General features: G+C 47.4%; 9 non-coding genes and 1 pseudogene across 9 annotated transcripts; all 10 read right to left on the reverse strand.

Moving 5' to 3' along the window:
* Positions 1-665: 665 nt before the first annotated feature.
* LOC142262875 (U2 spliceosomal RNA) lies at positions 666-860 on the reverse strand. Its single transcript, XR_012730137.1, has one exon. It is a non-coding gene; the product is annotated as a U2 spliceosomal RNA (small nuclear RNA).
* Positions 861-2817: 1957 nt separating this feature from the next.
* On the reverse strand, positions 2818-3008 carry LOC142262907 (U2 spliceosomal RNA). Its single transcript, XR_012730156.1, has one exon. It is a non-coding gene; the product is annotated as a U2 spliceosomal RNA (small nuclear RNA).
* A 1116-nt stretch (positions 3009-4124) lies between these two features.
* Positions 4125-4309, reverse strand: LOC142262877 (U2 spliceosomal RNA). The gene has a single exon (XR_012730139.1). It is a non-coding gene; the product is annotated as a U2 spliceosomal RNA (small nuclear RNA).
* A 63-nt stretch (positions 4310-4372) lies between these two features.
* Positions 4373-4514, reverse strand: LOC142262898 (U2 spliceosomal RNA; annotated as a pseudogene).
* A 1117-nt stretch (positions 4515-5631) lies between these two features.
* Positions 5632-5822, reverse strand: LOC142262908 (U2 spliceosomal RNA). The gene has a single exon (XR_012730157.1). It is a non-coding gene; the product is annotated as a U2 spliceosomal RNA (small nuclear RNA).
* Positions 5823-6939: 1117 nt separating this feature from the next.
* LOC142262910 (U2 spliceosomal RNA) lies at positions 6940-7130 on the reverse strand. Its single transcript, XR_012730159.1, has one exon. It is a non-coding gene; the product is annotated as a U2 spliceosomal RNA (small nuclear RNA).
* Positions 7131-8247: 1117 nt separating this feature from the next.
* Positions 8248-8438, reverse strand: LOC142262911 (U2 spliceosomal RNA). Its single transcript, XR_012730160.1, has one exon. It is a non-coding gene; the product is annotated as a U2 spliceosomal RNA (small nuclear RNA).
* Positions 8439-9555: 1117 nt separating this feature from the next.
* LOC142262912 (U2 spliceosomal RNA) lies at positions 9556-9746 on the reverse strand. The gene has a single exon (XR_012730161.1). It is a non-coding gene; the product is annotated as a U2 spliceosomal RNA (small nuclear RNA).
* Positions 9747-10863: 1117 nt separating this feature from the next.
* On the reverse strand, positions 10864-11054 carry LOC142262913 (U2 spliceosomal RNA). Its single transcript, XR_012730162.1, has one exon. It is a non-coding gene; the product is annotated as a U2 spliceosomal RNA (small nuclear RNA).
* Positions 11055-12171: 1117 nt separating this feature from the next.
* LOC142262914 (U2 spliceosomal RNA) lies at positions 12172-12362 on the reverse strand. Its single transcript, XR_012730163.1, has one exon. It is a non-coding gene; the product is annotated as a U2 spliceosomal RNA (small nuclear RNA).
* Positions 12363-13061: the final 699 nt, after the last annotated feature.

Raw genomic sequence — 13061 nt, forward strand, 5'->3', positions numbered from 1 at the left:
AAAAAAAGAGATTGCCCCCTCCTTCCACTAGCCCACCCTCCCACCCAAAGAACAACTTCTTCTGCGCAGCTTGTTTTCTAGGCAGCAGCGCTATTGTGATGTCATCGGGGGGCATTGTGACAAGCCGCCAGTGTTCCGTCTCTTCATGTTGTGCACTGTTCAAACCGAAAATACATCAACAGGCAGGCTACAGAAAAGCTTACTAACAAAGGTTAGAGAGGGGCTTTCTCAGAGGGCTTTTTACAGTTTGTCTATTCCCAATTAGCCGGTTTAGTATACTTAATGAAAGTACTAATTCTTTCATAGGCCGCCCATTCTTAGTATTTGACGTTCAGGTAACAACAGGTAACTTTATTTGGAGTGGAAGCAGAGAGATAACACCAGATGCCAATTGTAGATCCTCTCACACCTGTGGTCACTGCAGCATCTGACTCCACTTTGTCCAAAAGGGATCTATTCCATTCAATTACACATGATCTAGATTAGACTGACAACAAGATACTGCACGGGACATAGCAGAGTTGGTGAAGTTGAGTGGTGATGAGTTTGCTATTTGGATGAATAAAGCAAGTAAAAAGTGTGTTAGATAAAAATTCATTTCAATTCGCTAATCGGGCTAATATGAATCAGGTGAATCGAGTTCTGCTTTTGGAAACTGGGTTAAGAAGGGGTGCACCGTTCCTGGAGGTACTGCAATACCAGGTCAATGCGTGGAGTGGACAGAGCAAGCTCTTTTTCCATCTCCCTGTTCTAAAAATCCATTTAATATATGGTCCCCAGATAGGGGACGTATCAGATATTAAACTGATAAGAACAGATTTGATTTAATGAAGCTTTCCAAAGCACCGCAAAAAATGCATGACCGAAGTCACACCAAAAACAGTGCAAAGGCTAGGATTCGTGTGGACGCCTCCGTGAGGAGAGGGTCCCCAAAAATCAACCCCGTCCCTCCGAGCCAGAAGGCCACAGCAAGGGTCAGGGATCTTCGGTGCTCCCCCAAGCCGAAGCCTGGTTGAGCCTTGTCGTTGCTCCCAGCGTCCACCCAGGCATCTTACCCAAGTGGAGTAGAAAGCTACTAGTTGTTGGTTTCGCAGCCGAAACTGCCCGGACCGTCAACCGGTGTTGGTTTCTCAGCCCAAGGCTAACCGGACCTCCAACCGGGTGTTGGTTTCTCAGCCGAAGCTGACCCGGACCTCCAACCGGGTGTTGGTTTCTCAGCCAAAGCTGACCCGGACCTCCTACCGGGTGTTGGTTTCTCAGCCAAAGCTGACCCGGACCTCCAACCGGGTGTTAGTTTCTCAGCCCAAAGCTGACCAGACCTCCGACCAGGATTATAAAAATTTCCCTTCCTAGCCAGAAGGCCGGGATAGGGTAATATGCTCAAAAAGTATGAAAAGGCAAGGTACGGTGTGCTACAGAGACCAAGGCTTGCCGGGGTCCCAAGCCAGCAAGCTCAGACTCACTCCAGGGTCGTCAGTCCTGGGGCACGTTGTACCATAGCCCCCCACCCTTACCCAGTCTAATAGCCTCGATCCTGGTAGGGCCATGTTTTCCACTAGATGAATATACTATCCACCCAGAGTACTAGCAAGCGCAACCTTCCAGTGTGCATTGTATCATTGTACTAAGGTGGCCTGGAGCTTAAACCACCTCTTCGAACAACACTACACTTGATCTTAGCCAAAAGGCCGAGAAGCGATAACCAGAATTGGTTTGGGCCTCGAGTGGCACCCTGGCCTATGCCGGACACATCTTAGGGAGAGAGAGCGAGAGGGAGACAAACCCACGCCTACACAAGACATTTTGTCACCCAAGCCAACCCTTGAAAAGGCTGCTTTGCAGAGCAAAAACAAGAAGAATGGTGCGTTTTGCAGCCGCCGCCCACTGCAATGAATCTGAATAACTCCTCCTTTAGGGCGCAAGCAACTCCCCTCCCCCTTGCAGTCTTTCCAATTCACGATACAAAAAGACGGACAGGACAGGTTGCCTGACTTTCCGTCACTGCCACCCTTTGCCATCCTTACCCGTAGAAAGCCCTTTCATCATCCCCAAACCCTAATCTTTTCCCTTTCCTTCCCAGCCCCCAAACCCTGCCCTCTGTACCTTTCTCACCACCCGCTTCCCTTCTCCTGTCATCCCCCTACCACCCGGGAAAAAAAGAGATTGCCCCCTCCTTCCACTAGCCCACCCTCCCACCCAAAGAACAACTTCTTCTGCGCAGCTTGTTTTCTAGGCAGCAGCGCTATTGTGATGTCATCGGGGGGCATTGTGACAAGCCGCCAGTGTTCCGTCTCTTCATGTTGTGCACTGTTCAAACCGAAAATACATCAACAGGCAGGCTACAGAAAAGCTTACTAACAAAGGTTAGAGAGGGGCTTTCTCAGAGGGCTTTTTACAGTTTGTCTATTCCCAATTAGCCGGTTTAGTATACTTAATGAAAGTACTAATTCTTTTATAGGCCGCCCATTCTTAGTATTTGACGTTCAGGTAACAACAGGTAACTTTATTTGGAGTGGAAGCAGAGAGATAACACCAGATGCCAATTGTAGATCCTCTCACACCTGTGGTCACTGCAGCATCTGACTCCACTTTGTCCAAAAGGGATCTATTCCATTCAATTACACATGATCTAGATTAGACTGACAACAAGATACTGCACGGGACATAGCAGAGTTGGTGAAGTTGAGTGGTGATGAGTTTGCTATTTGGATGAATAAAGCAAGTAAAAAGTGTGTTAGATAAAAATTCATTTCAATTCGCTAATCGGGCTAATATGAATCAGGTGAATCGAGTTCTGCTTTTGGAAACTGGGTTAAGAAGGGGTGCACCGTTCCTGGAGGTACTGCAATACCAGGTCAATGCGTGGAGTGGACAGAGCAAGCTCTTTTTCCATCTCCCTGTTCTAAAAATCCATTTAATATATGGTCCCCAGATAGGGGACGTATCAGATATTAAACTGATAAGAACAGATACTACACTTGATCTTAGCCAAAAGGCCGAGAAGCGATAACCAGAATTGGTTTGGGCCTCGAGTGGCACCCTGGCCTATGCCGGACACATCTTAGGGAGAGAGAGCGAGAGGGAGACAAACCCACGCCTACACAAGACATTTTGTCACCCAAGCCAACCCTTGAAAAGGCTGCTTTGCAGAGCAAAAACAAGAAGAATGGTGCGTTTTGCAGCCGCCGCCCACTGCAATGAATCTGAATAACTCCTCCTTAAGGGCGCAAGCAACTCCCCTCCCCCTTGCAGTCTGTCCAATTCACGATACAAAAAGACGGACAGGACAGGTTGCCTGACTTTCCGTCACTGCCACCCTTTGCCATCCTTACCCGTAGAAAGCCCTTTCATCATCCCCAAACCCTAATCTTTTCCCTTTCCTTCCCAGCCCCCAAACCCTGCCCTCTGTACCTTTCTCACCACCCGCTTCCCTTCTCCTGTCATCCCCCTACCACCCGGGAAAAAAAGAGATTGCCCCCTCCTTCCACTAGCCCACCCTCCCACCCAAAGAACAACTTCTTCTGCGCAGCTTGTTTTCTAGGCAGCAGCGCTATTGTGATGTCATCGGGGGCATTGTGACAAGCCGCCAGTGTTCCGTCTCTTCATGTTGTGCACTGTTCAAACCGAAAATACATCAACAGGCAGGCTACAGAAAAGCTTACTAACAAAGGTTAGAGAGGGGCTTTCTCAGAGGGCTTTTTACAGTTTGTCTATTCCCAATTAGCCGGTTTAGTATACTTAATGAAAGTACTAATTCTTTCATAGGCCGCCCATTCTTAGTATTTGACGTTCAGGTAACAACAGGTAACTTTATTTGGAGTGGAAGCAGAGAGATAACACCAGATGCCAATTGTAGATCCTCTCACACCTGTGGTCACTGCAGCATCTGACTCCACTTTGTCCAAAAGGGATCTATTCCATTCAATTACACATGATCTAGATTAGACTGACAACAAGATACTGCACGGGACATAGCAGAGTTGGTGAAGTTGAGTGGTGATGAGTTTGCTATTTGGATGAATAAAGCAAGTAAAAAGTGTGTTAGATAAAAATTCATTTCAATTCGCTAATCGGGCTAATATGAATCAGGTGAATCGAGTTCTGCTTTTGGAAACTGGGTTAAGAAGGGGTGCACCGTTCCTGGAGGTACTGCAATACCAGGTCAATGCGTGGAGTGGACAGAGCAAGCTCTTTTTCCATCTCCCTGTTCTAAAAATCCATTTAATATATGGTCCCCAGATAGGGGACGTATCAGATATTAAACTGATAAGAACAGATGAGAATTCATCCGCAAATTTCAGAAAACGGTCATCGGCCACCACACAAAAGCGCAGTGCCGCAGGTGATCGCCTCCCGAGCCCAGGAACCACCAGCCATAAGGGGACGTAAGCACCAAAAGGCGCAACAATCCCCGAGGCCGGCAGTTGTGCAAGCCCGGGCCCCTCCCAGCCAAGACCAAGGAAAACCCAATGAAGGGACTACACTTGATCTTAGCCAAAAGGCCGAGAAGCGATAACCAGAATTGGTTTGGGCCTCGAGTGGCACCCTGGCCTATGCCGGACACATCTTAGGGAGAGAGAGCGAGAGGGAGACAAACCCACGCCTACACAAGACATTTTGTCACCCAAGCCAACCCTTGAAAAGGCTGCTTTGCAGAGCAAAAACAAGAAGAATGGTGCGTTTTGCAGCCGCCGCCCACTGCAATGAATCTGAATAACTCCTCCTTTAGGGCGCAAGCAACTCCCCTCCCCCTTGCAGTCTTTCCAATTCACGATACAAAAAGACGGACAGGACAGGTTGCCTGACTTTCCGTCACTGCCACCCTTTGCCATCCTTACCCGTAGAAAGCCCTTTCATCATCCCCAAACCCTAATCTTTTCCCTTTCCTTCCCAGCCCCCAAACCCTGCCCTCTGTACCTTTCTCACCACCCGCTTCCCTTCTCCTGTCATCCCCCTACCACCCGGGAAAAAAAGAGATTGCCCCCTCCTTCCACTAGCCCACCCTCCCACCCAAAGAACAACTTCTTCTGCGCAGCTTGTTTTCTAGGCAGCAGCGCTATTGTGATGTCATCGGGGGGCATTGTGACAAGCCGCCAGTGTTCCGTCTCTTCATGTTGTGCACTGTTCAAACCGAAAATACATCAACAGGCAGGCTACAGAAAAGCTTACTAACAAAGGTTAGAGAGGGGCTTTCTCAGAGGGCTTTTTACAGTTTGTCTATTCCCAATTAGCCGGTTTAGTATACTTAATGAAAGTACTAATTCTTTCATAGGCCGCCCATTCTTAGTATTTGACGTTCAGGTAACAACAGGTAACTTTATTTGGAGTGGAAGCAGAGAGATAACACCAGATGCCAATTGTAGATCCTCTCACACCTGTGGTCACTGCAGCATCTGACTCCACTTTGTCCAAAAGGGATCTATTCCATTCAATTACACATGATCTAGATTAGACTGACAACAAGATACTGCACGGGACATAGCAGAGTTGGTGAAGTTGAGTGGTGATGAGTTTGCTATTTGGATGAATAAAGCAAGTAAAAAGTGTGTTAGATAAAAATTCATTTCAATTCGCTAATCGGGCTAATATGAATCAGGTGAATCGAGTTCTGCTTTTGGAAACTGGGTTAAGAAGGGGTGCACCGTTCCTGGAGGTACTGCAATACCAGGTCAATGCGTGGAGTGGACAGAGCAAGCTCTTTTTCCATCTCCCTGTTCTAAAAATCCATTTAATATATGGTCCCCAGATAGGGGACGTATCAGATATTAAACTGATAAGAACAGATACTACACTTGATCTTAGCCAAAAGGCCGAGAAGCGATAACCAGAATTGGTTTGGGCCTCGAGTGGCACCCTGGCCTATGCCGGACACATCTTAGGGAGAGAGAGCGAGAGGGAGACAAACCCACGCCTACACAAGACATTTTGTCACCCAAGCCAACCCTTGAAAAGGCTGCTTTGCAGAGCAAAAACAAGAAGAATGGTGCGTTTTGCAGCCGCCGCCCACTGCAATGAATCTGAATAACTCCTCCTTTAGGGCGCAAGCAACTCCCCTCCCCCTTGCAGTCTTTCCAATTCACGATACAAAAAGACGGACAGGACAGGTTGCCTGACTTTCCGTCACTGCCACCCTTTGCCATCCTTACCCGTAGAAAGCCCTTTCATCATCCCCAAACCCTAATCTTTTCCCTTTCCTTCCCAGCCCCCAAACCCTGCCCTCTGTACCTTTCTCACCACCCGCTTCCCTTCTCCTGTCATCCCCCTACCACCCGGGAAAAAAAGAGATTGCCCCCTCCTTCCACTAGCCCACCCTCCCACCCAAAGAACAACTTCTTCTGCGCAGCTTGTTTTCTAGGCAGCAGCGCTATTGTGATGTCATCGGGGGGCATTGTGACAAGCCGCCAGTGTTCCGTCTCTTCATGTTGTGCACTGTTCAAACCGAAAATACATCAACAGGCAGGCTACAGAAAAGCTTACTAACAAAGGTTAGAGAGGGGCTTTCTCAGAGGGCTTTTTACAGTTTGTCTATTCCCAATTAGCCGGTTTAGTATACTTAATGAAAGTACTAATTCTTTCATAGGCCGCCCATTCTTAGTATTTGACGTTCAGGTAACAACAGGTAACTTTATTTGGAGTGGAAGCAGAGAGATAACACCAGATGCCAATTGTAGATCCTCTCACACCTGTGGTCACTGCAGCATCTGACTCCACTTTGTCCAAAAGGGATCTATTCCATTCAATTACACATGATCTAGATTAGACTGACAACAAGATACTGCACGGGACATAGCAGAGTTGGTGAAGTTGAGTGGTGATGAGTTTGCTATTTGGATGAATAAAGCAAGTAAAAAGTGTGTTAGATAAAAATTCATTTCAATTCGCTAATCGGGCTAATATGAATCAGGTGAATCGAGTTCTGCTTTTGGAAACTGGGTTAAGAAGGGGTGCACCGTTCCTGGAGGTACTGCAATACCAGGTCAATGCGTGGAGTGGACAGAGCAAGCTCTTTTTCCATCTCCCTGTTCTAAAAATCCATTTAATATATGGTCCCCAGATAGGGGACGTATCAGATATTAAACTGATAAGAACAGATACTACACTTGATCTTAGCCAAAAGGCCGAGAAGCGATAACCAGAATTGGTTTGGGCCTCGAGTGGCACCCTGGCCTATGCCGGACACATCTTAGGGAGAGAGAGCGAGAGGGAGACAAACCCACGCCTACACAAGACATTTTGTCACCCAAGCCAACCCTTGAAAAGGCTGCTTTGCAGAGCAAAAACAAGAAGAATGGTGCGTTTTGCAGCCGCCGCCCACTGCAATGAATCTGAATAACTCCTCCTTTAGGGCGCAAGCAACTCCCCTCCCCCTTGCAGTCTTTCCAATTCACGATACAAAAAGACGGACAGGACAGGTTGCCTGACTTTCCGTCACTGCCACCCTTTGCCATCCTTACCCGTAGAAAGCCCTTTCATCATCCCCAAACCCTAATCTTTTCCCTTTCCTTCCCAGCCCCCAAACCCTGCCCTCTGTACCTTTCTCACCACCCGCTTCCCTTCTCCTGTCATCCCCCTACCACCCGGGAAAAAAAGAGATTGCCCCCTCCTTCCACTAGCCCACCCTCCCACCCAAAGAACAACTTCTTCTGCGCAGCTTGTTTTCTAGGCAGCAGCGCTATTGTGATGTCATCGGGGGGCATTGTGACAAGCCGCCAGTGTTCCGTCTCTTCATGTTGTGCACTGTTCAAACCGAAAATACATCAACAGGCAGGCTACAGAAAAGCTTACTAACAAAGGTTAGAGAGGGGCTTTCTCAGAGGGCTTTTTACAGTTTGTCTATTCCCAATTAGCCGGTTTAGTATACTTAATGAAAGTACTAATTCTTTCATAGGCCGCCCATTCTTAGTATTTGACGTTCAGGTAACAACAGGTAACTTTATTTGGAGTGGAAGCAGAGAGATAACACCAGATGCCAATTGTAGATCCTCTCACACCTGTGGTCACTGCAGCATCTGACTCCACTTTGTCCAAAAGGGATCTATTCCATTCAATTACACATGATCTAGATTAGACTGACAACAAGATACTGCACGGGACATAGCAGAGTTGGTGAAGTTGAGTGGTGATGAGTTTGCTATTTGGATGAATAAAGCAAGTAAAAAGTGTGTTAGATAAAAATTCATTTCAATTCGCTAATCGGGCTAATATGAATCAGGTGAATCGAGTTCTGCTTTTGGAAACTGGGTTAAGAAGGGGTGCACCGTTCCTGGAGGTACTGCAATACCAGGTCAATGCGTGGAGTGGACAGAGCAAGCTCTTTTTCCATCTCCCTGTTCTAAAAATCCATTTAATATATGGTCCCCAGATAGGGGACGTATCAGATATTAAACTGATAAGAACAGATACTACACTTGATCTTAGCCAAAAGGCCGAGAAGCGATAACCAGAATTGGTTTGGGCCTCGAGTGGCACCCTGGCCTATGCCGGACACATCTTAGGGAGAGAGAGCGAGAGGGAGACAAACCCACGCCTACACAAGACATTTTGTCACCCAAGCCAACCCTTGAAAAGGCTGCTTTGCAGAGCAAAAACAAGAAGAATGGTGCGTTTTGCAGCCGCCGCCCACTGCAATGAATCTGAATAACTCCTCCTTTAGGGCGCAAGCAACTCCCCTCCCCCTTGCAGTCTTTCCAATTCACGATACAAAAAGACGGACAGGACAGGTTGCCTGACTTTCCGTCACTGCCACCCTTTGCCATCCTTACCCGTAGAAAGCCCTTTCATCATCCCCAAACCCTAATCTTTTCCCTTTCCTTCCCAGCCCCCAAACCCTGCCCTCTGTACCTTTCTCACCACCCGCTTCCCTTCTCCTGTCATCCCCCTACCACCCGGGAAAAAAAGAGATTGCCCCCTCCTTCCACTAGCCCACCCTCCCACCCAAAGAACAACTTCTTCTGCGCAGCTTGTTTTCTAGGCAGCAGCGCTATTGTGATGTCATCGGGGGGCATTGTGACAAGCCGCCAGTGTTCCGTCTCTTCATGTTGTGCACTGTTCAAACCGAAAATACATCAACAGGCAGGCTACAGAAAAGCTTACTAACAAAGGTTAGAGAGGGGCTTTCTCAGAGGGCTTTTTACAGTTTGTCTATTCCCAATTAGCCGGTTTAGTATACTTAATGAAAGTACTAATTCTTTCATAGGCCGCCCATTCTTAGTATTTGACGTTCAGGTAACAACAGGTAACTTTATTTGGAGTGGAAGCAGAGAGATAACACCAGATGCCAATTGTAGATCCTCTCACACCTGTGGTCACTGCAGCATCTGACTCCACTTTGTCCAAAAGGGATCTATTCCATTCAATTACACATGATCTAGATTAGACTGACAACAAGATACTGCACGGGACATAGCAGAGTTGGTGAAGTTGAGTGGTGATGAGTTTGCTATTTGGATGAATAAAGCAAGTAAAAAGTGTGTTAGATAAAAATTCATTTCAATTCGCTAATCGGGCTAATATGAATCAGGTGAATCGAGTTCTGCTTTTGGAAACTGGGTTAAGAAGGGGTGCACCGTTCCTGGAGGTACTGCAATACCAGGTCAATGCGTGGAGTGGACAGAGCAAGCTCTTTTTCCATCTCCCTGTTCTAAAAATCCATTTAATATATGGTCCCCAGATAGGGGACGTATCAGATATTAAACTGATAAGAACAGATACTACACTTGATCTTAGCCAAAAGGCCGAGAAGCGATAACCAGAATTGGTTTGGGCCTCGAGTGGCACCCTGGCCTATGCCGGACACATCTTAGGGAGAGAGAGCGAGAGGGAGACAAACCCACGCCTACACAAGACATTTTGTCACCCAAGCCAACCCTTGAAAAGGCTGCTTTGCAGAGCAAAAACAAGAAGAATGGTGCGTTTTGCAGCCGCCGCCCACTGCAATGAATCTGAATAACTCCTCCTTTAGGGCGCAAGCAACTCCCCTCCCCCTTGCAGTCTTTCCAATTCACGATACAAAAAGACGGACAGGACAGGTTGCCTGACTTTCCGTCACTGCCACCCTTTGCCATCCTTACCCGTAGAAAGCCCTTTCATCATCCCCAAACCCTAATCTTTTCCCTTTCCTTCCCAGCCCCCAAACCCTGCCCTCTGTACCTTTCTCACCACCCGCTTCCCTTCTCCTGTCATCCCCCTACCACCCGGGAAAAAAAGAGATTGCCCCCTCCTTCCACTAGCCCACCCTCCCACCCAAAGAACAACTTCTTCTGCGCAGCTTGTTTTCTAGGCAGCAGCGCTATTGTGATGTCATCGGGGGGCATTGTGACAAGCCGCCAGTGTTCCGTCTCTTCATGTTGTGCACTGTTCAAACCGAAAATACATCAACAGGCAGGCTACAGAAAAGCTTACTAACAAAGGTTAGAGAGGGGCTTTCTCAGAGGGCTTTTTACAGTTTGTCTATTCCCAATTAGCCGGTTTAGTATACTTAATGAAAGTACTAATTCTTTCATAGGCCGCCCATTCTTAGTATTTGACGTTCAGGTAACAACAGGTAACTTTATTTGGAGTGGAAGCAGAGAGATAACACCAGATGCCAATTGTAGATCCTCTCACACCTGTGGTCACTGCAGCATCTGACTCCACTTTGTCGAAAAGGGATCTATTCCATTCAATTACACATGATCTAGATTAGACTGACAACAAGATACTGCACGGGACATAGCAGAGTTGGTGAAGTTGAGTGGTGATGAGTTTGCTATTTGGATGAATAAAGCAAGTAAAAAGTGTGTTAGATAAAAATTCATTTCAATTCGCTAATCGGGCTAATATGAATCAGGTGAATCGAGTTCTGCTTTTGGAAACTGGGTTAAGAAGGGGTGCACCGTTCCTGGAGGTACTGCAATACCAGGTCAATGCGTGGAGTGGACAGAGCAAGCTCTTTTTCCATCTCCCTGTTCTAAAAATCCATTTAATATATGGTCCCCAGATAGGGGACGTATCAGATATTAAACTGATAAGAACAGATACTACACTTGATCTTAGCCAAAAGGCCGAGAAGCGATAACCAGAATTGGTTTGGGCCTCGAGTGGCACCCTGGCCTATGCCGGACACATCTTAGGGAGAGAGAGCGAGAGGGAGACAAACCCACGCCTACACAAGACATTTTGTCACCCAAGCCAACCCTTGAAAAGGCTGCTTTGCAGAGCAAAAACAAGAAGAATGGTGCGTTTTGCAGCCGCCGCCCACTGCAATGAATCTGAATAACTCCTCCTTTAGGGCGCAAGCAACTCCCCTCCCCCTTGCAGTCTTTCCAATTCACGATACAAAAAGACGGACAGGACAGGTTGCCTGACTTTCCGTCACTGCCACCCTTTGCCATCCTTACCCGTAGAAAGCCCTTTCATCATCCCCAAACCCTAATCTTTTCCCTTTCCTTCCCAGCCCCCAAACCCTGCCCTCTGTACCTTTCTCACCACCCGCTTCCCTTCTCCTGTCATCCCCCTACCACCCGGGAAAAAAAGAGATTGCCCCCTCCTTCCACTAGCCCACCCTCCCACCCAAAGAACAACTTCTTCTGCGCAGCTTGTTTTCTAGGCAGCAGCGCTATTGTGATGTCATCGGGGGGCATTGTGACAAGCCGCCAGTGTTCCGTCTCTTCATGTTGTGCACTGTTCAAACCGAAAATACATCAACAGGCAGGCTACAGAAAAGCTTACTAACAAAGGTTAGAGAGGGGCTTTCTCAGAGGGCTTTTTACAGTTTGTCTATTCCCAATTAGCCGGTTTAGTATACTTAATGAAAGTACTAATTCTTTCATAGGCCGCCCATTCTTAGTATTTGACGTTCAGGTAACAACAGGTAACTTTATTTGGAGTGGAAGCAGAGAGATAACACCAGATGCCAATTGTAGATCCTCTCACACCTGTGGTCACTGCAGCATCTGACTCCACTTTGTCCAAAAGGGATCTATTCCATTCAATTACACATGATCTAGATTAGACTGACAACAAGATACTGCACGGGACATAGCAGAGTTGGTGAAGTTGAGTGGTGATGAGTTTGCTATTTGGATGAATAAAGCAAGTAAAAAGTGTGTTAGATAAAAATTCATTTCAATTCGCTAATCGGGCTAATATGAATCAGGTGAATCGAGTTCTGCTTTTGGAAACTGGGTTAAGAAGGGGTGCACCGTTCCTGGAGGTACTGCAATACCAGGTCAATGCGTGGAGTGGACAGAGCAAGCTCTTTTTCCATCTCCCTGTTCTAAAAATCCATTTAATATATGGTCCCCAGATAGGGGACGTATCAGATATTAAACTGATAAGAACAGATACTACACTTGATCTTAGCCAAAAGGCCGAGAAGCGATAACCAGAATTGGTTTGGGCATCGAGTGGCACCCTGGCCTATGCCGGACACATCTTAGGGAGAGAGAGCGAGAGGGAGACAAACCCACGCCTACACAAGACATTTTGTCACCCAAGCCAACCCTTGAAAAGGCTGCTTTGCAGAGCAAAAACAAGAAGAATGGTGCGTTTTGCAGCCGCCGCCCACTGCAATGAATCTGAATAACTCCTCCTTTAGGGCGCAAGCAACTCCCCTCCCCCTTGCAGTCTTTCCAATTCACGATACAAAAAGACGGACAGGACAGGTTGCCTGACTTTCCGTCACTGCCACCCTTTGCCATCCTTACCCGTAGAAAGCCCTTTCATCATCCCCAAACCCTAATCTTTTCCCTTTCCTTCCCAGCCCCCAAACCCTGCCCTCTGTACCTTTCTCACCACCCGCTTCCCTTCTCCTGTCATCCCCCTACCACCCGGGAAAAAAAGAGATTGCCCCCTCCTTCCACTAGCCCACCCTCCCACCCAAAGAACAACTTCTTCTGCGCAGCTTGTTTTCTAGGCAGCAGCGCTATTGTGATGTCATCGGGGGGCATTGTGACAAGCCGCCAGTGTTCCGTCTCTTCATGTTGTGCACTGTTCAAACCGAAAATACATCAACAGGCAGGCTACAGAAAAGCTTACTAACAAAGGTTAGAGAGGGGCTTTCTCAGAGGGCTTTTTACAGT

Source organism: Anomaloglossus baeobatrachus, unplaced genomic scaffold, assembly GCF_048569485.1.
Source record: "Anomaloglossus baeobatrachus isolate aAnoBae1 unplaced genomic scaffold, aAnoBae1.hap1 Scaffold_2531, whole genome shotgun sequence".
NCBI lineage: Eukaryota > Metazoa > Chordata > Amphibia > Anura > Aromobatidae > Anomaloglossus > Anomaloglossus baeobatrachus.